We start from the raw sequence: 24,787 nt of genomic DNA on the forward strand, positions 1-24,787 counted from the left end.
ACTGTCCTGAAAACCTGCTTCCCTCTGTTCCTCTTACTTTATCCTGTAATCAGTGTTCTTGGAATACTTACTGGGCCCACTCCTCTGTTCCACTGTTCCAGCTAAACTTGAGTCTCACATGCTGCCCTCTCTTCAGTGATGAGTATCCAGTGTATGACCTCCTTCTGGAGCCAAGATCAGAACCACATACCCAGTGGTGATCTCACACACTGGTTGTGGTATGTCTTAGCCACAGAACACCAAAGATCAGGCAGCTTAAAGCCCAAGCATTTGCTTTTTAGTCTCCTAAAGTTAAGGGAAATGTACCAGTGGATTACAGTGTCTGATGACGGCCTGGCTTTAGAGATGAGATGATACCTTCTCCAGTGTCCCCTATAGTTGCTAGAAAAAATGAGTCGATATCTGGGCCTATCCTCTAAGGACCTCTCCTACTCTCTACATCCTCATCCTGGTGTCTCCCAGCCTGGTGTCTCCCAGCCTGGTGTCTCCCAGCCTGGTGTCTCCTAGCCCTGGTGCCTCTCAGCCTGGTGTCTCCCAGCCCTGGGGCCTCCCAGCCCTGATGTCTCCCAGCCCTGGTGTCTCCCAGCCCTGGTATCTCCCAGCCTGGTGTCTCTCAGCCTGGTGTCTCCCAGCCCTGGTGTCTCCCAGCCCTGGTGCCTCCCAGCCCTGGTGTCTCCCAGCCCTGGTGTCTCCCAGCCCTGGTATCTCCCAGCCTGGTGTCTCTCAGCCTGGTGTCTCCCAGCCTGGTGTCTCCTGGCCCTGGTGTCTCCCAGCCTGGTGTCTCCCAGCCCTGGTGTCTCTCAGCCTGGTGTCTCCCAGCCCTGGTGTCTCCCAGCCCTGGTGTCTCCCAGCGTGGTGTCTCCCAGCCCTGGTGTCTCCCAGCCCTGGTGTCTCCCAGCCTGGTGTCTCCCAGCCCTGGTGTCTCCTAGCCCTGGTGTCTCCTAGCCCTGGTGCCTCTCAGCCTGGTGTCTTCCAGCCCTGGTGCCTCTCAGCCTGGTGCCTCCCAGCCTGGTGTCTCCCAGCCCTGGTGTCTCCCAGCCTGGTGTCTCCCAGCCCTGGTGCCTCCCAGCCCTGGTGTCTCCCAGCCCTGGTGCCTCTCAGCCTGGTGTCTCCCAGCCCTGGTGCCTCTCAGCCTGGTGCCTCCCAGCCTGGTGTCTCCCAGCCCTGGTGTCTCCCAGCCTGGTGTCTCCCAGCCCTGGTGCCTCTCAGCCTGGTGCCTCTCAGCCTGGTGTCTCCCAGCCCTGGTGTCTCCCAGCCTGGTGTCTCCCAGCCCTGGTGTCTCTCAGCCTGGTGTCTCCCAGCCCTGGTGTCTCCCAGCCCTGGTGCCTCTCAGCCTGGTGTCTCCCAGCCCTGGTGTCTCCCAGCCCTGGTGTCTCCCAGCCTGGTGTCTCCCAGCCCTGGTGTCTCCTAGCCCTGGTGTCTCCTAGCCCTGGTGCCTCTCAGCCTGGTGTCTCCCAGCCCTGGTGCCTCTCAGCCTGGTGCCTCCCAGCCTGGTGTCTCCCAGCCCTGGTGTCTCCCAGCCTGGTGTCTCCCAGCCCTGGTGCCTCTCAGCCTGGTGTCTCCCAGCCCTGGTGCCTCTCAGCCTGGTGCCTCCCAGCCTGGTGTCTCTCAGCCTGGTGTCTCCCAGCCCTGGTGTCTCTCAGCCTGGTGTCTCCCAGCCCTGGTGTCTCCCAGCCCTGGTGCCTCTCAGCCTGGTGCCTCTCAGCCTGGTGCCTCTCAGCCTGGTGTCTCCCAGCCCTGGTGTCTCCCAGCCCTGGTGTCTCCCAGCGTGGTGTCTCCCAGCCCTGGTGTCTCCCAGCCCTGGTGTCTCCCAGCCCTGGTGTCTTCCAGCCCTGGTATCTCCCAGCCCTGGTGTCTCCCAGCGTGGTGTCTCCCAGCCCTGGTGTCTCCCAGCCCTGGTGTCTCCCAGCCTGGTGTCTCTCAGCCTGGTGTCTCCCAGCCCTGGTGTCTCTCAGCCTGGTGTCTCCCAGCCCTGGTGTCTCCCAGCCCTGGTGTCTCCCAGCGTGGTGTCTCCCAGCCCTGGTATCTCCCAGCCCTGGTGTCTCCCAGCCCTGGTGTCTCCCAGCGTGGTGTCTCCCAGCCCTGGTGCCTCTCAGCCTGGTGCCTCCCAGCCCTGGTGTCTCCCAGCCCTGGTGTCTCCCAGCGTGGTGTCTCCCAGCCCTGGTGTCTCCCAACCCTGGTGTCTCCCAGCCCTGGCGTCTCCCAGCCCTGGCGTCTCCTGGCTCTGGTGTCTTAAAGCCATCCTCTCCTTTCTGGTGACTCAGCTTGCACACTTCAGAAGGAGCACTGTCACCCAATGTCTTAGTTGGGGTTTCTACTGCTGTGATGAAGCACTGTGAGCAGAGTAACTTGGGGAGGAAAGGTTTACTGGCTTACACTTGCACAGCACTGTTCATCATTGAAGGAAGTCAAGACAGGAACCCAAGCAGGGTGGGAACTGATATTAAGGCAGGAGCTGATGCAGAGGCCTTTGGGGTAGTGCTGCTCACTGGCTTGCTCCCTGGGGCTTGCTCAGCCTGCTTTCTCTCTCTCTCTTTCTTTCCTTCTTTCTTTCTTTCTTTCTTTCTTTCTTTCTTTCTTTCTTTCTTTCTTTTCTTTCTTTTTTTTGGAGCTGGGGACCAAACCCAGGGCCTTGCGCTTGCTAGGCAAGCGCTCTACCACTGAGCCAAATCCCCACCCCCAGCCTGCTTTCTTATAGGACGAAGGACCACCAACCCAGGGATGGCACCACTCATAGAGGTCTGTGCCCTCCCCCATCGATCGCTAATTAAGAAAATGCTGTACAAGCCCACCTATAACCCAAACTTATGGAGGCATTTCCTTAACTGAAGTTCTTAGATGGCATTAACTTGTGTCAATTTGACATAAAACTATCCAGCACACCCAGGATACACTATATTTCTTAGCCTACCTGCCTTGAGGGTGTGGTCGTGTGACTAGGTTCTAGAAGCAAATGAGTCCTAAGTCCAAGTCTCATTGAGGTTTTAGAAGTGCTTCTAAAGGGCAACTATCTCCCTGCAGATAGAACATAGAAGATGTGACTGGAGTTACAGCATTCTGGCTGGGCTATAAAACCATTGTGGGAATGACACCTGTGAGAAACAATGGTCCTCCTTTCATAATAAGGGCACTGAAGACTCAGAGTAGCAAAAGCTAAGCAGCTTATTTCTTAATCTTGTAATGCCAAGGATCAGCTCGAGAGAAGGCAAAAAAGGCTGGCACACCAACTTGACACAAAACAATGGTTTTTATACTCTTAACAGCATTTTCTTGCTCCTGAATTCCTCACTGACTGAAGTCTTCAGGGAGGCACATATTTACTGCTTACGTAGCATAGTCCCCACCCCAAATTCCCCCATCTTCTTAGGGCTCAAGATTCCTTCTATTTGTGATATGGGCATTCAGTCACATAGCAGGCTGTCTGTGGTGTTTTTTCAACTATAAGATTAAAAAAAAAGAGCGTTCAGGTAAGCAGGTGCCAGCCACCGACTAGGGAAGATAGGGGTCAAGTGCTTCCTGCTGATCTGTGATTCATCGATGAACTCTAAAGTTACCTCATACTGAAACAGACCATAATGATCCACTTATACAAGCAGTCTTTGCCAGCAGAGCAACAACAGAGAGGGTTGGGCCTGAGGGAGGGCTGGCCGGCCTTAGGCTGGGTGCCTCTAGACTTTATAAAGGTGAGGGAGAAGTAAAGACTGAACTAGGGCTGTTGCTTTGGGTTTTCTTCAAGTTGCTAATAAGCCTTGAAGTCCCTGGGGATGCTGCGGTAAAGGCCATGGGTCTGTGGAACTTGTCTTCCCGGGCCACGGAGATGTAGGAAATCCTTTTAATTCCCCTGGAAATGGATTTGTAGCTCCCCCGAGCCCCATTACCTCTGCTTATCCCACTGTAAAGACCTTTCTGCCCGGTCTCTTGGTATCTTTCCCTATACTGCCTCCACCCACGGGGATTCCTGGAGATCCTGGTGGTCCAGTCCCTCGAGCCTGACACGTGTAGGTCTGTCCCTTTTCCTTCTTCTGTGTCCTGCTTTTTCTGCCTCCTAGAGCTGCTTTTTGCCTCAGCCTTCCTGCCCTTCTTTCAGGCAGCCTCTACCACTCTGGAGAATCCATCTACTCAGCAGTCTATGATCTAAAGGGCCTGGAGCAAAGCTCAGAAACAGGAAAGGACACAACCTTTCACCATTTGCCATGTGAAGTGGTGGCCCACAGAGCTCACTCCAGAGGACCATGGACTTGGGTTACAACAAGCTACACAATACATCTCGTAATGTTTTAAGTGAGTTGTCAATTTTGTAAACTTTTGGCTACATTCCTAACTATCTCTAGTCACATGTACCCTGCAAGGTGCAGGCTAGACTTGCTTGAAATGCTGTAGGGATTAGCAGATGATTCTCAAAGATGTGGCTTTTGGCACTCAACCATTAAGGCATTTAGGTCATGTGGTATTCACTGAAAAAAAAAAAGAAGTAACAATCAAAATGTAAATAAGAAATACTCAAGTTAATAAAGATAAAAAAAAGAAGATTCATTTAGAGAAGAAAAAAAAGTAACGATTTACCTACGTATCTTCCTTTTCATTAACATTCAGTTGACTGTTTTTGCAACCAAACTTGTGACTGGAGCAGAGTCTTTAGGCATGAAATGGTCCCACCTCAAACTAGTGCCCCACTACCCTCATGAACCCAGAGTCTGGGTTGGAGAAAGAAAGAACTCCAACGCCCCAACCCCCCAGCAGTCAGGGAGGGTCCCTCCCAACAGGGCAGGTTGGGAAGGATTGGGAGAGGGTCCAGAGGGCCTCAGGGTCACCAGGTTATGGGTCATCAATGCTGGTGCAGCTGGCCCTGTGATATTCCAGGGCAGGCCCACCAGATCTGTAACACACTGTCATATCCCAAGGAAGTGGGTAGAGTATATGGGGCTGAATCCTCTTTCCTCCTCCCCCTCCCTCCCCCTGTCCCAAGTAGTGGATGACATCCTGGGGTGGGGGGTGTCACAGCTTCCCGTGACCCCTGGGATACCACATGGAGATGATCAGGAGGCTGTAGTCACCCTTACACCTACACATATGTTGATGTGTATGCCTGGTGGCCTACGAGTTCATTTGTACCACACGCGTGTGCTTCAGCAAACAGAGGTCTTAAGCAGCTGCACATGATCTGATAACAGACACTGAGGGGCGTCTGTCTGCCTCTTCACTATGGTGGTGTTTGTCTAAATACCTTGTACATAGTTTCAGCATGAGTGGACCTAGCCCAAACTCTCTGAAGATCACAGGCACTTCAAGTCACTTGGCTTTAAAGAGACAGCAGGAGGCCATAGCCATCAGATACTGAGCACGGTATCTGGGTGTTTGGGAAAGGATGCTTGAGCCCCATTCTGTGAAGACATGAGATGGGCTGAAGGGCAAATGCTTCGCTTCATCGGTGAGTTTTTTTTAAAACATCCCTATTAAAAATGCATTGATGACCCAGAACAGACCACACGTTTTGGCAGGTGCCCTTCCGGTTGAAACAAGTATTTGCTTGTGCACTCTGGGCTGTGCCAAGCACCTTTGAGCACACTGAAGTGCTCAGTTATGCTTTAGACAAACATTCCTTGAGGCAACCTGTGGTTCCCGATCACTTTTCTTTGTTGTGTTCGGAATGGATGGATCAGCTCAGACAGCCTTCGGGAACCCAGTGTTATTTCCAAAACTCAGATGCTGGGCACAATCACAGCTCACCTTACCACCTGAATGCCACTAGTGTAGACTAGGGTCAGGTCATAGCACAACCATTGTCTTTTGGCCTCAGCCCCTGGATCTTCGGTGGCCACTCTGCTCTGCCTCACCACTCTTTTCTGTTTCAGGGCAGGTGGAACTTCCCCCAGGGGCCTTCTTAAAGTGAGTGCTGGTGTCCAGAACAGAGCTGGCCCATCATATCCTATGCTTCCTGCCTGTCTGCCTCCACAGTAAATAGTTTTCTCGGGAATGAGTGGGAGGTTTACCAGTAGCAAGAGTGACCACCTGTGCTTGTGGCCCAGCCTGGGGAGGCTCTGGAACCTGCCATACCTTCTGCAGTATTACATGGAGGACTGCAGCCAGAGCTTTGGGGAAAGCAGGGTCTCACCAGCTATCACTGAAATTCCTTCTGAGAAGCAAGCATTTGGTATGCCTTCATCAGACACTAGGTTCGCCTTTTTCTAATACAACTTTGCCTGAATTTGCATGTAGCTTAGGCAGGGGGGAGACTAGGAGAGGGGTGTTGTGTATGGAGTTACTGAGGAAACACTCATTCTTGGTGGGCATAGGCTTTTCAGGTGTACTCTGTTGAGGGAGAGCATCCACACACCCTTGTAAGTAATGCTTACCTCTGCTCTGTAAGGAAGCCTAATAAACTCATTGGTTCCCCAGAATAAACTTTGGCAGAATTATGCTTCAGTTTGTCGTTGGGACCTAAAGAGGAGGGCTGGACATTGCTTCCAGGGCCCCCTGGAAAAGAATTTTAGAAATAAATGTATTTTCCTGTCTCACTGGGGTCAGGCTCAGGACAGAGGGCACTTGGAGTAGGGAGAAGGTTTCTTGGCTGACTGGATCAGTGTGTTCTTGAAGCCCTGGGTAGTATCTCCTTTTGGAGTGAGGCCTTAGCCCTGGGCTAAATGTCCTCCAGAGGTTCTGGGGGCAGTATTGTAGGAGACAGTTAACTCTTTAAAGCCTGGGACCCACTGGGAGGACTCTACGTTGTTGGGGTGTTTTCTTGAGAGGACAGTAGGGCCTCAGCCACTTCCTCTTTCCCTGTTTTGTTTCCTGATCTCAATGTCAGGATTTTTATGGTGAGTGCATTGTTGACAGAAGCAGAGATTGAAAAGTCTCATGGAGTGTTAGCATGTCAGAGTTTATAACATGTCTGTGTCATGTCACCATCTTAGAATTTATTGAATAACAACAAATCCACAAGGTGCAGCAATTTTAAGGGCAGGAATTTTCCATAATCCCAGCTACCATAATAATCTTGAGGAGGCAAACATAACTGCTTCTCCTACTCCTCTTTCCTTCTCCCTCTCCTTCTTCTTAAGATTTATTTATTTATTGTACACTGTCTTAATGCACACCAGAAGAGGGAATTAAATCCCATTACAGATGGTTCTGAGCAACCACGTGGTTGCTGGGACTTCTGGAAGAACAATTAGTGTTGTGAACTGCTGAAGCATCTCTCCAGCTTCTGTTTCTTCTTCTTCTTCTTCTTCTTCTTCTTCTTCTTCTTCTTCTTCTTCTTCTTCTTCTTCTTCTTCTTCTTCTTCTTCTCCTTCTCCTTCTCCTTCTCCTTCTCCTTCTCCTTCTCCTTCTCCTTCTCCTTCTCCTTCTCCTCCTCCTCCTCCTTCTTCTTTTCTTCTTCTTTTTCTTTCTTCTTCCTCTTCCTCTTCCTCTTCCTCTTCTTCCTAATTCTCGGTGTCAGGGTCTTGCTTTGTAGCCTTGGCTGCCTGGTTAGACTGGAACTCACTGCAGAGATCAGGTTGGTCTTGAACTCAAAGAGATCCACCTTCTTCTGCTTCCTGGGTGCTGGGATTAAAGGTGTGAGTGGCCATGCTCCTCAGATTCTTTTGTTTCAATCTTAATTACTGATATTAACTCTGATATTGTACAACACAAAGTAAATGCATATATATATATGTATATATAACACTCTATGTAGATATGTAGCTTATAGAATGCTTACCAGTTAAAGAGTCTATCGAAGAATGTGAGAGGTTTTAGAAACTGGCTGAGAGAAACACAAGTAAAGTCTGTTACTAAGACAAAGAAGCCCAAAACAGTTACAGAGAACAGGCTCTCGTTATTAGAAATCAAGCCGAGGGAGAGCTGGGGGTGAGATCAAAGATGTGGTCAGCTACAGAGACAAGGAGGCAAAACCATGTTGGAGCATGGAATTGTGGCTGCAAGTCCAGATGGACAAAAAGAGCTGCAGGTAAGTAGGCCACATTAATATTGTGGGACAGAAGCTGACTTGAAGCCGCAGGGACAGTTGTGAGTTCTCCACTGGTGGGTCCTTCATGCACACATGAGACATCAGATGCTAGGTTGGTGGGTGGCCAATGCAGTGTTAACTGTATATCGCTTTATAAGCTCCCTTTCCCTGTCTGGTGTGTCTTGTAAATCTGATCAGGTCTGGTTTTCTTGATAGGACTTTGATGTGCCCATGTGATTCCATTGCCTTAATTCCCTTTGATAAATTCATAGAATTGCACCCTTTTCACTACCAGGAATAAGTCCTTTATTCGCCTGTGCTGTACAAGCAGTGCTGGACAGATGGCACTATTTTCTTGTTTACATGGGAGAACAGTTATCTTCCATCAAGATGGAGTCAAAAACTCCTTGTGGCAAGGAGACACTCAAGGAAAGGCACAACCTGGAAAATTCATGGTTTTGTGGAACATGCAGTAACTTTGAACAGAGCCTTTCCTTCAACACTGGCTCTGACCCGTGGCCTGTGCTGCCCCCACACAGGTCCAAAGCAACAGGGCCAGCTAAACAGGGACTAAAATGAGATACAAAATAGCTCATTTCTCTTGATGGGCTTATCTACACTGTTTCCTGAACTGGGAGAATGCTGGTGCAAGTTTGTTTCTTAAACAGCGTGGATCTGCAGGTGGAGATAGGTTGTGGGAGCTGAGGAAGCTGAAACACAGAAACATTTCCTGAAAGCTACATCTAGGAACAAATTCTTCAGAGGTCAGAATATTGAACTCTAGCAAGAGCTGCAAGAAAAGCCAAGAAAAACCAACTAGCATGTTTACATTGTAACATCATTGCAAATTTGTTTTGTCCTGTCTTTTAAGCTGTTACTTACTTACATGCCAACTTAATTGTCTTCTCTGATTTCTCTTCCCCTTTCTTCTTCTTCAAGTCAGTTATAAAGTTTTTAAAGATTATTCTCATTTTACGTGTGTGAGTGTTTGCATGCGTAGTGCTTGTGGAGACCATAAAAGGTGTTGGATCTCCCGGAACTCTAAAGATGGTTGTGAGCAGCTACATGGTTGCTAGAAAAATAACCCAGATGCTCTGAAGAGCAGCAAGTGCTCTTAACCATGGAGTCTTCTCTAAACATTTTTTTTTAATTTAGAGAATACTTTATTAGTTTTTGTAATCAAACCCACGTATATAAGACCTTACATATTTAATACAGTGTGTTACCCCTGTACAAATGGAAAAAGCTTAAGTTCAACATTTCTAGACCAATATGGCTGTTAATTTCTGTACAGTGCCAACTCAACACAGTAAACGGGGATACTTTTTTCGAAAGTTGACAGCACAGGTAAAGTTTCAAAAAATTCAAATTATATATCTGTATATATATATTTATATTTATATAAAAAGACCAATAATAGCAGTGTATTATGCATCAACAGCAGCAACAGCTTTTCCAGGTTCTGCAGTCATCTGAACAAAACTGTAGAGACATCCAGCACACTCCATTAAAAAAAAAAAAAGTAAAAAAACAAAACCCGAGAAAACAGCACAGTTCTGTTACTCTTGTGGTACCTGGCACCATTTTTTTTTACATTAGCTTCTCAATCATCATCTGGAAAGAAAACATTCTGAGCAACATCATTAAAAACAGCTCTGATAAAGCACGGTCACTACTACGTATCATAAAGCAGGTACAAGCTATTTTACATCCACAGAGGTATGATACAGTACTGTCCTACATCTATAATACTAGAGGATACATTTAAAAGGCATTATTTGAGACTTGATTCTACTTTTCCAGCAGAGGGCCCAAAGGATGGTGTGACACAGTTTTGTAAAGAAACATACCCTAGACAGGATTTCCTTTCACTAGTGGCACAGTTCTAAGGATTCATTCTCTCCATGAATGTCAGCTAAAACCGTTATTAAAAAAATGAAATATCCCTAGAATAAAACCGTATAACCACCGGATTCACATGAAGATGACCTAGTGGAGACAAGCTGGACCTCACCTTACCAACAAGCTATCAAATCTGTTATGTTTAAACAGTGAGACCTCCAAGGAAGGAGATGCCAAGTAGTGCTTCAAAGCTTCGGACCACAATCAAACACAGCATCCTTTTCAACAGAAGCAGAAGCTCATCTGAATATGCTCATGGATGTGACATCAACATTTAATCGTCTCCTCACTCATCCAGGAAGAGGGGGAGATCAGTCACTACTGTACTTTATTGTGTTCAACCAAATCACCATGTTACAAAAATAGCAAGCTGCCATAATAAAAAATAAGGCTCCTCTATCCAGCACCAGATAGCATCATTTTACTTTCAAGCCTAGAAATTGCACACTTGTATATAAACCAATCGAAGATGAGGATTGAGAGTTCATCTTGGTGGATTTTTCCTTTGATGAATATGAAGTGTCCTTCCTTATCTTTTTTGATGACTTTTAATTGAAAATTGATTTTATTTGATATTAGAATGGCTACTCCAGCTTGCTTCTTCTGACCATTTGCTTGGAAAGTTGTTTTCCAGCCTTTCACTCTGAGGTAGTGTCTGTCTTTGTCTCTGAGGTGTGTTTCCTGTAGGCAGCAGAATGCAGGGTCCTCATTGCGTATCCAGTTTGTTAATCTATGTCTTTTTATTGGGGAGTTGAGGCCATTGATGTTGAGAGATATTAAGGAATAGTGATTATTGCTTCCTGTTATATTCATATTTGGATGTGAGGTTATGTTTGTGTGCTTTCATTCTCTTTGTTTTGTTGCCAAGACGATTAGTTTCTTGCTTCTTCTAGGGTATAGCTTGCCTCCTTATGTTGGGCTTTACCCTTTATTATCCTTTGTAGTGCTGGATTTGTAGAAAGATATTGTGTAAATTTGGTTTTGTCATGGAATATCTTGGTTTCTCCATCTATGTTAATTGAGAGTTTTGCAGGATACAGTAACCTGGGCTGGCATTTGTGTTCTCTTAGGGTCTGTATGACCTCTGTCCAGGATCTTCTGGCCTTCATAGTTTCTGGCGAAAAGTCTGGTGTGATTCTGATAGGTCTGCCTTTATATGTTACTTGACCTTTTTCCCTTACTGCTTTTAATATTCTTTCTCTATTTTGTGCGTTTGGTGTTTTGACAATTATGTGACGGGAGGTGTTTCTTTTCTGGTCCAATCTATTTGGAGTTCTGTAGGCTTCTTGTATGCCTATGGGTATCTCTTTTTTTAGGTTAGGGAAGTTTTCTTCTATGATTTTGTTGAAGATATTTACTGGTCCTTTGAGCTGGGAGTCTTCACTCTCTTCTATACCTATTATCCTTAGGTTTGATCTTCTCATTGAGTCCTGGATTTCCTGTATGTTTTGGACCAGTAGCTTTTTCTGCTTTACATTATCTTTGACAGTTGAGTCAATGATTTCTATGGAATCTTCTGCTCCTGAGATTCTCTCTTCCATCTCTTGTATTCTGTTGGTGAAGCTTGTATCTACAGCTCCTTGTCTTTTCTTTTGATTTTCTATGTCCAGGGTTGTTTCCATGTGTTCTTTCTTGATTGCTTCTATTTCCATTTTTATTTCCTTCAACTGTTTGATTGTGTTTTCCTGGAATTCTTTCAGGGATTTTTGCGATTCCTCTCTGTAGGCTTCTACTTGTTCTCTAAGGGAGTTCTTTATGTCTTTCTTGAAGTCCTCCAGCATCATGATCAAATATGATTTTGAAACTAGATCTTGCTTTTCTGGTGTGTTTGGATATTCCGTGTTTGCTTTGGTGGGAGAATTGGGCTCCGATGATGCCATGTAGTCTTGGTTTCTGTTGCTTGGGTTCCTGCGCTTGCCTCTCGCCATCAGATTATCTCTAGTGTTACTTTGTTCTGCTATTTCTGACCGTGGCTAGACTGTCCTATAAGCCTGTGTGTCAGGAGTGCTGTAGACCTGTTTTCCTGTTTTCTTTCAGCCAGTTATGGGGACAGAGTGTTCTGCTTTCGGGCGTGTAGTTTTTCCTCTCTACAGGTCTTCAGCTGTTCCTGTGGGCCTGTGTCTTGAGTTCACCAGGCAGGTTTCTTGCAGGGGAAAAGTTGGTCCTACCTGTGGTTCCAAGGCTCAAGTTTGCTCGTGGGGTACTGCCTAAGTCCTCTCCGCGGCGGCAGCAACTGGGAAGATCTGCGCCGCTCTTTCCAGGAGCCTCCGTGCACCAGGGTTCCAGATGACGTTTGGTGTTTTCCTCTGGCGTCTGGATGTGCACAGAGTGCAGTCTCTTCTGGTTTCCCAGGCGTGTCTGCCTCTCTGAAGGTTTAGCTCTCCCTCCCACGGGATTTGGGTGCAGGGAACTGTTTATCCGGTCTGTTTCCTTCAGGTTCCGGCGGTGTCTCAGGCGCAGGGATCCTGCCGCCCCTGGGCCCTCCCCTACGGGAACCCAGAGGCCTTATACAGTTGCCTCTTGGGCCAGGGATGTGGGCAGGGGTGAGCAGTGTTGGTGGTCTCTTCCGCTCTGCAGCCTCAGGAGTGCCCACCTGATCAGGCGGTGAGGTCTCTCTCCCACGGGGTTTGGGAGCAGAGAGCTGCTGCGGGCCGGGCTCTAAACATTTTTAATAGTAAACGGTTTTGCAGAAAATAACCCCTGGAAGCCTGTTGTTATTTTATTGACAGCATAAACAGGCCATCAGTGCCATACATGTCCTGAGATCCACACTTTACCCTGTATTTGGATTTTTTGCTTACTCTAAAGTAATATCTTGTTACTTCTGGAGAACATCCGGTCTTCCTTTGCCAGGGCTTCCTATCAGATCCTCAAGTTCAGTTAGCTTTCCAGTGCATGCGGAGGAAACACGTAAGAGAAAAGCTGAGGTGTTTGCCCTGCCCTGGTGTGTGGGTGAAACAAGGCTGGGCTAACCCAAAGAGAAAGAACAGAAAGAAGCTGTAAAAAAGGTATCAAGGGACCACATCAGGATACTAGCAAGGCACTATCTTGGAGAGCCACTTTCAATCGAATACTCAGAGATACACTGTGGACATACTTAGAGTTGGTGGCCTTGTGACCTGAATAATCCTCAGAAGCCCCTCAAAGCAGAGTGATGAATAGGCAGAGACCAGAGCTTCCCGGGGTCAGAGGTCACCAGCACCAGGAATCAGGTCCCAGCAGCCCCAGTTCCTGAACTACTTAGCCAGGAGAATATTACAAACAGCCTCTTGCACAGCTAACTTTAGGGTGAGCTGGGAGAGGATCTGGCCTTCCTCTGGCTGAGACCTCCTAAGAGACTCTTAATGTTGGAGGGAGGATTTGAAGTGCTCTTGGCTTTGAACTACAATTTGCAGGTTCTCACTTCCCCTTCTGGAGGCACTAACATCATTGACGACTTAAGAGCTCTGCGAAGGCCTTCCCCTTTAGAACGCCCTCTACTCATCTTGCTGGATCGTGAGATGATGAAGGGTGCTCCTCACCCAAGATGCCAGGAGTCTCCCCAGTCTTGTGGCCTTCACAAAGCAAGTTCTCTTTCCTCATGTCTTCCAGAACTTTCTCCAGGACACAGGAGGTATGGTGCTACTTCAGTCTGGTGGTGATCCTCTCTCCTTCAGACAGCTCTTGAGCCTGCGTTCACCTGCTTTCTGGACCCTGTACACTCCAAGGCGAATGGCCCGAGTAGTGAGCTATATGCTGCTTTCAGTGAGAAACTAGGACCTGGATGCATGACTCAGAGGCTAAGGCAGGGGGTACAAAGGTCATGTCAACTGTCAACCCCCAGAGCCCCACACCTCCCAACACAACGTGGATACAGTGTTGCTCCAGACACTTCCCTAAGCCATCAACACCAACAAACCCTCATTGTGTGAGCCTGAGGAAACTGGCTGTGTCCTGGATGTCTATCATCCCAAGTGTGGGAACCTGATAGGTCAGCTGAGGCAGGAACTCTGGTACAGTGTAGACACTGAGGACAGAGCACCTGCATGATGGTGGTAGGGGGAGGCTGTTTCTGTCCCATGAGGCTGGTTGTTTCCTCATGATTACAAAGTCTATATCTGAGTGCAATCAGAACCATGTGCTGCTTCCAGCCTCCTCTGTCCCTTTGGTTCCACTCTGGGTTTTCCCTCTTCTTTTCTCCTTGGCCATACCCTGACTTTCCCTTTCCCCTTTCCAGATATGTCTTGGGCTGGTTCTTATTGGTGGGCACTTCCTATTGGTAAGAAAAGGCCTGGTTAGGGGTAATGGGACTTGAGGCTGGATTAGGGTATGTGGCAGCTGTGAGATGCTAAGAAAATTTCCAAGTATTTAAGAACTCGAATAACCTAGCTGGTAGAGCATCCGATTTTTACTCTGAGAGCCCAGGGTTCATGCCCCTCTTTTCTTACTTGTTGGAGAGGAATGGATAGATATCAGATATCTGTGTTTATGAATGAAATAAAAAAACAGGGAGGGTGCTTTAAAAGTATTTAATGAAGCAATGGTTTCCTTTCTTTAATATCAGCTTTTCCAACCCCACCTTATATTTGTCTGTCAAACTGCTGTCCTAACACAACCTTCTACAGCGACAACATTTTACAGTCTGTCAGTACTATAGCTCATGGTCGAGCTTTCTCCTTTCAGAACAAAGCTGATGGGATTTGGCATCTCGATGTGGCTTGGGTGTCTGGTGGTGTCAGCACCTCCATGACCGGCGGATTTTCATGAGTCTGATAATGTCAGCAAAGGCTTATTTCTGACTAAGGCTTGGCACTGAATTTCTTAGCTAAAAGCTTTTTTGAAGAGTGGGATTTTATCTTAATTACTCCATTAAGCTGTGTGTGTGTGTGTGTGTGTGTGTGTGTGTGTGTGTGTGTGTGTGTGAGAGAGAGAGAGAGAGAGAGAGAGAGAGAGAGAGGCCTCAGGTTCTCATTTATAATCTTAGATTTCATTTATAATCTGAACGTAATCTCTAGGCAGGCAACCTCAGTAACCACAGCCTGATGTCAGAGTTAGTCTGGAAAATCAGACTTCATTCAAGAAGCTGGAGCTTCATGAACAACTGCCCTGCTTTCCCACCACGGCTGGGCAGTGATGCGGCCCCAACAGCACACACAGATCCTTCTATCCCCAGCTGGGCACCGGCCAAACCTCTCGCCTATGGAGCAAAATCACTCAGAGCCAGAGCCAACTCTGCTCTGGAAATCTCAGTACAACAAAAGCCCTCTGTCCCTGGCCTGACCAGCGTCAGACAGGGAGATTCCTGCCCCCTCCATGGCCTGTGGGTGGTGAACTACAGACTGGTGCCTGGGGAGAAAGTGCCTTAATTAGGTCACTCTGCTGAGCATGTGCTCTACTTTTAGGTCGGCAGGTCAAGCGGACACCCCTGATTCTGTGGATCTGAAATATGCTGGCCCCTAACAAACTTCTCTGGCTATTCAAGACACCCCCTTTCCTTTACCTCTGAAGTGTGTGTGCCCAGCCAGTTCTTTCTCAAGCAAATATTGGCTCAAGTCACACCCCTCTGCCACTGAGGCTAGCTCGGGCCCCCCCACTCCCAAGTCGGACATGAATGCTCCATCTGTGGAGGTGTCCTCTGCGGTTCCAGACTCTGTTTTATTTGGCTATGAACCTGAGCTGTTTGGACGGTTCCCTGGCAGGAAAGCCAGCGAAAGCTGCAATGAGATTTCCTGGTGCCCACAGCAGTAGTGTGGGGGAAGGGGCCAGCGAGGCTCTAGTTGACCTGAAGGCTGAGTCTATTGGACTCAATAGACTGTTTGTTGACCACCTTTTTACCTCATTGCTGCTTTTATAGTGCAAGACAGTCAAGTGTGCACCATGGGATATGAGACAGATTTGCACCCGAGGTGGATGGATAGAATATTCTCCATGCAGGGCCGCACAGGTCTGTACTTGGAGTAGGGCTGGAGGCTTCAGATAACGAGTTGGTGAGTGTTGGGTTCACGGTAGGCTTGTTTAGAGAGTTCTGCGGGGTATTTGGGTGGAGATTTCAGCTGCCCACTGATAGGACAACACAGGGTGGGACCTTTCTTCCCCCGGGGCCTCTGACCTCTACAGAACTGTGGGGCAAGTGGACCATGCCACCGGAAAGAACTGGTTAGTTGAGTGGGCTCAGTTCTCCGGGGAATCTCAGAATCGAGAAAGGCAGATGTGGAACCAGCTCCCTAGGAAACTACCTCATCTGGAATACTAACCACGACGCCCCACTGAGAGGACCTTGACAATCTGTCCGGTAGCATAAAAACCGGAAGTTCTCTATGCTAATGAGGTATCGGGAAAGGCCCCAAGTGTTTAGCCAATGAGCTTCCCTTCCCTGGGCTTTCCTCCCTATACAAGGTATCTAATCCTTAAACAGTTTGGACCATCTCTTTCATCAAGGATCAACACGGGGGTTGGAGGTGGGATTAGCAAAGAGCCACACTTAAATCTCCCAGAGAAGGCCTTTTCTCTTCCAGCACCCACTCGGAACCAAGCTGGGTGCCCCCCACCCCAACCTGGGCTTAGCCTTCCCTTTCTGCCCAGGGCATAGATGCCCTAAAGGGAAGTGTGGACCTGCAAACCCTGTTCCCAACTCCCAACGGTCCTTACCCCAGAGGCATCTGAATACACAGGAGATTGGAAACCACAGCATCCCAGATTCTGCTGTTTTCCACCTGGGAAAACGCAGACTGGGACCGCTATTATGGACCGTGATCTGCCTCCGTCGAGCAGCTTTCTGGTGCTAGGCAGCCACAGCCCAGCATAGAACAGGAAGCTCCTGGAAAGGGGAGCTTCAGCATTGCTTTAGCGGATGCAGAGCCTTCCCGTCAGCCTGCTGGGCTTCATCTGGACTTCACATTTGGAAATCAGTATGGGAAAGTGGTGGGCACGTCCCTCACTCCCTTCTGGGACATAAGCATCAAGTGATCTTGGCTCAGGCCATTGAGTACAGGACAGGCTAAGGGTGAAGCTAGCAGGTCAGCTGGAGACTCCCTCATCCTGCTGGCCCCGAGCCTTTGTCTCAATCCACAGCTTCCAGGACAGTTCAGATTTTTGCAGTGTGCATCATGGAAACCTGTAGTGTCTGACTGAGGAGACAAAGCGTACAGTGTGTGGCCCAGGCCCTCACACCTTTTCATGTATTGACCCCTGCTCTCATCTCTGTGACAAGGATGACTCTTCTCCCAGCAAAGGAGAAAGTACTGAAGGCCAGGACCAGTGTATGTGATCTGGTGACTGACTGGTCCTGAAGAAACGGGGCTACTGCAGCTGAGAGTCCTGTAGAAGACAGTCCTGGGGCCTAGGGAGATTGCAGGACATGTGTGCATATCCAAGGTCATGTGTCTGCTGCAGTGGAGTCTCCTGTGGCTTCTGATATACTTATGAGTAGACAGATGTGTGTGTGTGTGTGTGTGTGTGTGTGTGTGTGTGTGTGTGTGTGACATGTGTATGCTGGGTATGTGCAAATGTGTGCACGCAGGTGTGTGTGCTGGGTATGTGCAAATGTGTGCATGCAGGTGTGTGCATTGACTTTAGGCGTCACCTGGGCTTCATACTTGGAAATGGGTTATGGGAAGGATGTGGTGGGTGTATATCAGTTATTCATATTTTTAAACCTGGTCTTTGACTGAACCTGGAACTCACTGGTTAATCGAGACTGGCTGACCTGCAAACCTGGGATGGGCCTGCCTTTATACCTCATACCTCAAGCTGGGGTCACCATCATACCCAGTTTTCATATGGGTGCTGGGCATGCAAATTCAGGTCCTCATGATTGTAAAACAGGCACTGAGCCATTTCTCAGCCAATATGGATGGATTTTAACTAGACACTGGTACTCTGCTGAAGGGACATGTCTGAGTAAGGTCATGTAGGCAGGATGGGGTGCATCTGAATCGAGTCAACAGTGCAAGGTGCCCAGGCAAATAGAGGTGCTCCAGGTCCAACTATGAATGCCGTAGGCGTAGATACCCAGGGCCAGGGAACCTGTTTCGATCCAGGTCACTATGCCAGGTCCTTGGTAAACATCTCAGGCTCCCAGCATTTCAGTGACTTCCATGTATCTGGAATGATTTGGTCTTCTGACTCAAAGTGGGTGAATTTTAGCCACTGCTTATAAGGCCAAAGGCCAGGGACACGATTAGAAGAACTGTGAAAGCAGGAAAAGAATGATCTGAAAAGCTGGTGTCTGCCAGGCCCCTCCTCTCCACATGTCTCTTGGGTAGTGGTTATGAGGTGCCCTTATTATTATATTATATATTAAGACGCCCCACTTAGGATACAATATGAAAACAGACTTCCATGTTGAGAGGAGCGTTATTCACTCTTACACTGATGGTGCCTTAATTTTTAAAGTTGTGCTGTTGTTGTCCTCCTGATTTGGGTGCTGATACTGGAGATGAATGAACCCAGGGCTTCAAGCACACTGGGTTGGTGCTCCACCACTGAGCCACCCAGTCACATTTCTCTTCAGGTGCGTGCACCCTAAGAATTTAATCATGCTGTGTGCAGATGTGTGTGTCTGGGGAGGCTGTTTGGAACCTGGAGTCTGCCTTCTGCATCCTCTGTGATAAGGGTAAGGGGGAAACACCCTGGGCTTCCCATAGCAGAGGATAGCGCCATTATAATTCTCAGTACTTCATGGGTGGCTGACGGGGCCCTGAGGTGTCCAGTGGATGATTACGCCTATATCCAGAGGATATGGGGTTGGCGTTGTGAAATCTGGGCAGGCAACTGTATTTGATTTGGTGTCTGTCCAGCGTACCACATCTCACAGGGTATGTGTCTACACTGGGTGCTCAAGGGCTGTATGTTAGCCTGAGATCTGGGAAGGCATTGAGAGTCAAATTTCTTCTGGAACCCCCTTGAGTGTTGTGGACAGAAGGTGATCCTCTCCTCTTTATCCTCTGTAAACACTGGAGGCTTCCAGAAACACTTTTAGCTTTCCTAAGATCTCACCACGCTAAGTACACTTCTTCAGTTCCTTTCCTCACAGTTGCCCAATTTGGAACTTGTTTGTTCAAAGGAGCTGTCCAAAGCTTTGTAGGTCTCTCTCTCTCTCTCTCTCTCTCTCTCTCTCTCTCTCTCTCTCTCTCTCTCTCTCTCTCTGTGTGTGTGTGTGTGTGTGTGTGTGTGTGTGTGTGTGTGGTCACAGTGTCTGCTCCTCAATCAGCAACTTTACCTGCTCCTTTCTTTTGTTGAGGGAATGAAGTAAAGCCGTCTCAAGGGTGGAAGACCAGGTTGAGGTCTGGGTACGTTATGGCCTTAAGGATCCATGTTCTCCAGGATGCATCAGATCAACCATCCTCCCCCTTTTATAGTGAAGAGGCTCAAGGTGGAAGGAACTGCACTGCCCCGAGGGTCCGTGACTGGAAGGTGACACAATCCTTGACCTCTATGTCCCCCTCCCATTCCCTCCCGTCCCTGCCCCAGCCTCAACTTCCTGCCCTTTCCAGGCCTTGGAGCCATGCATTTCCAGGACAGCCTTTGGGACAAGAACAGTGTTTCTGGCCAAAGCTCCCTAGCAGGATGTCTCCACTTGGGGCCATAACTGGCTGCCGTGGGATGGGATAGGACTGAGTCTGAGGCACACAGACGCTTTGTCTTCCGTCCCTGTCTGCATTGACGCTGAGCAGCTACTTCTGTCCTGTCCAGTAGCCAGGCAGAAGCTCTGCTCCTCTGCAGACTGAGGAACTCCCGTGAGTTTCCTTAGGACTTTTAAAGAAGCTGCTTGGGCTAGAGCTGTCCTGATGGAGGCTTCCTTAAGACACTCTGGTGCTGAGGCAGGAGGATGCTGAGTGATCAACTGGTACAGGAATGGGAAGACTGAGCAGCAGAGCCCTACAGGGATGGTGAACAAGGGGTGGGGGGAAGGGACAAAGTAGAGGGAAAAGAAGGTGACAGACAGTTCTTCAGCAAATACCTTTTGGAAGTATCAGCCTCAACCCTGAGCATGTGGGACAGAGGGAGAGAGAAGTAGGAAAGCTGATATCCTTGTACCACCACCCCCATGCCCCTCTACTCTTGTTAGTGTGGCCTTCGTAAGCTAAAAGAGTTTTTGCTGAAAACCTGGTTTGACTCTAAACCGTGGCATTCCAGAATCTGCTTGGCTCTGGGCTCTTTAATAGTTTCCAGAAAACCTGCCCTTGGGCAGTGTGAACTCAGAAATTGCCAGCCCTGGAGACATTTGGCTCCTCTGAGCAGTCACGAGACCACTGCACATTTCTGAACTGGTATTTCCACGTTGTATGGATTGTTGGTGCTCCCAAGAAGTTGACCTTCCTCGTGGGTGTGGGCCTGTGAACCTAGCTCTCTATGGTATAACCTGGGCTGACCCAACCTAGTGTGTCTATCTGCCTATACCTGGCCACTATCATTGGGATCTACAGGCTGAGTGGACAGGGGTCCTAGAAACACAGGGCTTCAGGTAAGCTGCCAGGTCAATCGATAGTAACCCCTCACTGTTCTCTGGCTTCAGTGAAGATTTGAAACCTATTACCTAAAGTCCAGCCTCTCAGAGTGGTGTCCGGCCATGTAAGGCATGGTTGGCTTGGAAAATCTCTTTCTTCTCGTATGGATGGTGGCCCACTCACAGTCACATGCACATGCTGTGTACACACGTATACTCACACAGAAACTCAAAAACATACATGTGCCTACATACCAGTATAAGCCTAGAGCACACGACCAACTCATGTATATACACACACACTCCTGGGACCCCAGTGGGTAAGAGATTTGTGCCTTTGGCAGCACTGAGAAAGTCGGAACAACATATTAAGGAAGTCAGTCAAGGCGGTGTCCAATGAGGCTAAAAATGCACCTCCGTATCTTGCTTCCCATCTCAGATTAGTTGTGCCTGAAGCATTGCAATGACATTGGCCAACATGGAGCGGGTCCCAAAGAAATATGTGCACTTGACACCAGGATTGAAACTCAGTGCTTTCCCAGAACTGAAAATAAAGCACAATGAAAATAATAACTAGACATGGTCACTATCATAACGCACCCAGGACTAATACAAACCCCTTCACAAAAGTAGAATCACCAGGAAGGAACACAGTTTAGGAGTCAGTCCCTTAAACAATGTGTATTCATACATTGTTCAAGAAATGAATCTACAAAATAAAAGTCTCATACTGTTGTGAGTCTAAACACAAAATTCAGAGTTCTCAGGCTAAATTTATTTCTTGTGTCTTCATCCATTTCAGATGTCTCTTGGCTCAGACAGGGCTTGAGATACCTCATCTGTGTAGAGGTGGACTTTTCAAAGGGGGGATCTACCAGGCTATCTCCCCTGCAGGCCGCCGAGTTGAGTCTTGGTCTCACATGCTATGAGCCAGAGTCAGTCTCTAAGGAGATCAACTGTAAATGTGCAAGGCTTGAGTACTCATGGCTTCATGAGAAGTAGCCTTCTCAGCTGGGTCCTGGATCAACACCCTAATAGCCCTGTCCCTTTGTGGCCCAGAACTCTAGCAAGATTCATGGGTCAGGTGGTTATGGAGCATATCCTGGCTGAACTGCCCAGTAGGATGCGTCTCCAAGGTCCAGAAGCTTGGGCTTCACTAGGACTCACTGGTCCTGTTCCGTATTCTCCTACCTTCAAGAGTGTTTTCTCCCTCCCCCTTCCTCGCTCTCCCTCCCTCCTTCTCCCTCCTTCTCCCTCCTTTTCCCTCCCTTTCCTTCCATGTGAAGACCCAACTTCCATCATTGGACTCAGGAGATGTCACTCCAGCCTGTGCCTCACATGCCCGCTATATAATCCTCAAAGTCCTTCTCTCCCGCGCCTTCCTACATGCTTTTGTGACTCTTGCCCAGGAATGCTTTTGCTTTCTTCCTGGAAATTCTGCATCATCCTTCAGAACCCTCTGTACGAGTTCCCTTTCTGAGCATCCTCCTTGACCTTCACATTCACCCCAGCTCTGGTGATCATAGTCATTCCTGTGACAACGAGTTTAGGGTCTTTCTGTACTATGAGACTTCAGAAGAATAAGGAAATGGCCAACATTTGTTTGCTGTCTGCGGAGAGTACAGGACTGGCAAGACAGCTCTGTAGATAAAGTGCTTGTTTCACAAGCACAGGACTTGAGTTTGATTCCCAGAATCCATTAAAAGCTGAGTGTGGTAGTAAGCTATTACAATCCCAGGCTTGCTGGCTGGCCTACCTGGCCTAACCAGCATACGTTAGGCCAGTGAGAGAGGCTGTCGCAAGGTCTCAAGAAAACAAGATGGATGGCTTCTGAGAAAGACACTTGAGGTTAACCTCTGGCCTTCACATGTACACACACACACACACACACACACACACACACACACACACCCCACCCAAGGGAAGGAGGGGGAGGGGAGAGGAAGAGGGAGAGCCATATGGAGATAGATAATTTTATCTCCATCTCTCCTGATAGCCTTGAAGGGAAGCACTGCATGTGGACTTGCTAAGTACTGGAAAGGTAAAGCCTTTGCCCCTGCTTGGCAGCTTTGTCATCAGCCTAGGGCTACCTGCAGTGAGGTACAGAGGAGGCCATGGCAACCTCGAGAAGGGGCCCCTCATCTCTACAGCAGCCCCTTCTCTTGAAGAAGAATTTGCCTTTGTTTTTTCTGGAGCCTGAGAACTCAGCAGTCACCACAAAAGCAGCTTCCTAGACAGCGGGGAGGCGCGTCCTTGGTTGGTTGCTGGGCCAGGCGCCAGCTGCACACACAGGCACCTATTTTCTCTAATGCTAATTGGGGCCGCTGCTCATCCCTCTAGCATGTAGGGTCCTGAGAGTGGGCCAGGGAGACCCAGAAATTCAGTAGCTGCTGTAAAGTGGCTGTACCTCCTGAGGTTTCTACAGGGCTGGGAGAACACTTGGTCGGGAGGGTCTATTCCTGGAAACCTAAGAGCCTGGGAACCTGAGAGTCAGAGCTGCAGGCCCAGGGCACCACTGTGGGGATGGACTGGAGCACTCCCTCCCTGAAGCTTTGCAGAAGGAGGCAACACTAGGGACATGCTCTGTCATGCTCTCTAGGCCTTGATTACGTTTCTGTCAGGAAATATCTATCCTTGGTTCCACCTCAGACATCAGATGCTCCTGGAGAGGACACAGAACATGGCCATATCAGTATGAGGAGGAGGCTACCACTTCGGTTCACCAGAGTCACCTGGGTCAGGGGGAGCCATTTAGATGTACTGCTGTGGGATTGGTGTACTGGTCAAACCTCCAGGAATCAGACTTTGACTGACAGTTTCATTCCCATCTGTCTTGGGCTCAGTCAGAGGTACTTTTGCACTCTTCGCCCCCTTGGATAATTTCTGGCTTTGAGTTCATAGCAGATGTCATCTGACTGATCAGAATTATCCTCTTAGGATTGTGATGAGACCAGGGCCCACATGGGTCGATGGGTCTTAGGCTACTCTGCTGTGTGTTGAAGAGGCTCTGAGCTACAGTTGGGTGGGCTCTGGGTAAGGTTTCGTGGCCTCTTCTGCAAAGGATGGGGTAGGGGACATCTTTCCAGATGTTCTGGTGAAGATAGCATAGGTCAGGCAGGAAATCTCGACCCCTCGATCCCAAGCCTAAAAGTTCTACAGCATTCTGTTCTTTGAGGACATTGGTTTCCAGAGTATGGGGCCAGGGAACTGTGGAACTGGGAGGAGCCATTCCAGAGCAGGGGTGGAGTTGAGTGGTGTTCTGGAAAGCTTGTCTTGAGAGCAGTAGGAAGTGGGACCACTCCCTCCCCTGCTGCAGGTCTGCATATCTAGGCCCTTGTAGTCTCAATCGAGTTAAACTTCCCTTTTCCTTATAAGGTCATGTCCTGCAGCATGTGAAATTCTCCCTATGCAAACAAGGCATTCCCAGCACCCTAGCCCTAACCAATGCTGTAACCCACCCACAGCCCCTACTCACCCCAAAGTTTTAAAAAGCTGGTGCTTCCCCCCTCCCCCTGATGTCTGTCTCCCAAGAGCCAAAGCTGTGTGGTCACAGACTCCTGAGGTCTTCTTCACCCTCCAACCCCCGTTGTTCTGGCCTCCCTTCCCCTCTCTGGTTGTGGTCAAAGGCAATCTCATGATTAAAGGAGGAAGAGCATAGTGGGGAACAACACCAGAGCATTCTGCTTGGTCTCTTTTGTTATTTTGTCTTTTTTTTTTTCTCCAGAACTGAGAACCAAACCCAGGGCCTTGTGCTTGCTGGGCAAGCAATCCCCAACCCCCTGCTTGATCTCTTAATCTGTTCTGAATCACCTTATAAGCACAGCCAACTTCCATGCTTTAGGCCGTACCATAGTTCTTTCCCTCAGAAAGAGCATGTCTCCTCACTAGGACACGGTAGCCTGCAGACCACTCCACATCCCCCTCACCCTGACATAGATGCCTTGTAAAATCCTGGCAAGGAAAACACGCAGGACTTAGAATCAACCTCAGACATTTTATGTACGACCTCCTCTGCCTCCAAGGTGACCACACTCCTTGTCTGCAGGAAAGCAGATCCTTCCCTGGGAGCCTTGAAGGAAAAAGGGGCCAGAATCCCAGTCGTCCCTACAATCATGCTTCCTCAGTACCACAAACTTTCCCATTGGCTGCCTGGCTTGTTTCCTCCTCTCAGGGAGAGGAGAAGAGTGTCCAACAGGGCTGTCATGGAAACATGTCAACCTTCGGATCCTTCTGGGCCTTTGCTTTAGTCTCTGGTTCCTACCTGCTCATTTGTGGTGGTTTTTTTGGTTTTGTTCTGTCTTTATTTTTTATTTTCCTTGCTCCTTGGGTCTTGCCTTAGGAAGCCACACTTTCAGACAAAGTCTTGTTCCAGAAGAGACAGTGGCCCCTGATCCCCAGGGCCTGGGTTCTGAGCTCACAGAGACCCGCAGGTCTTCAGGGCAGAGGCTGTGGAGCAGGGTGGACGTGATCTTGGCGTTGTGTAGCACTTCAGGGGACTCTGGGGCTGTTTG

General features: G+C 48.7%; 1 long non-coding RNA gene across 2 annotated transcripts in view; it reads left to right on the top strand.

Moving 5' to 3' along the window:
• Nucleotides 1–13,302: 13,302 nt before the first annotated feature.
• Nucleotides 13,303–24,787, top strand: part of LOC148006899 (uncharacterized) — a 59,838-nt gene continuing 48,353 nt past the window's right edge. The window contains exon 1 of one of the 2 annotated variants that reach the window (XR_015644910.1): nt 13,303–13,463. This is a non-coding gene — a long non-coding RNA (uncharacterized LOC148006899). Of the gene's footprint in view, nt 13,464–15,673; nt 15,817–24,787 lie in introns of those variants that run through there. The other variant, XR_015644911.1, reaches the window with a different exon arrangement.

The sequence above is a fragment of the Rattus norvegicus genome, chromosome 1 (assembly GCF_021556685.1).
Source record: "Rattus norvegicus strain SHRSP/BbbUtx chromosome 1, alternate assembly SHRSP_T2T, whole genome shotgun sequence".
In the NCBI taxonomy this organism is placed as follows: Eukaryota; Metazoa; Chordata; class Mammalia; order Rodentia; family Muridae; genus Rattus; species Rattus norvegicus.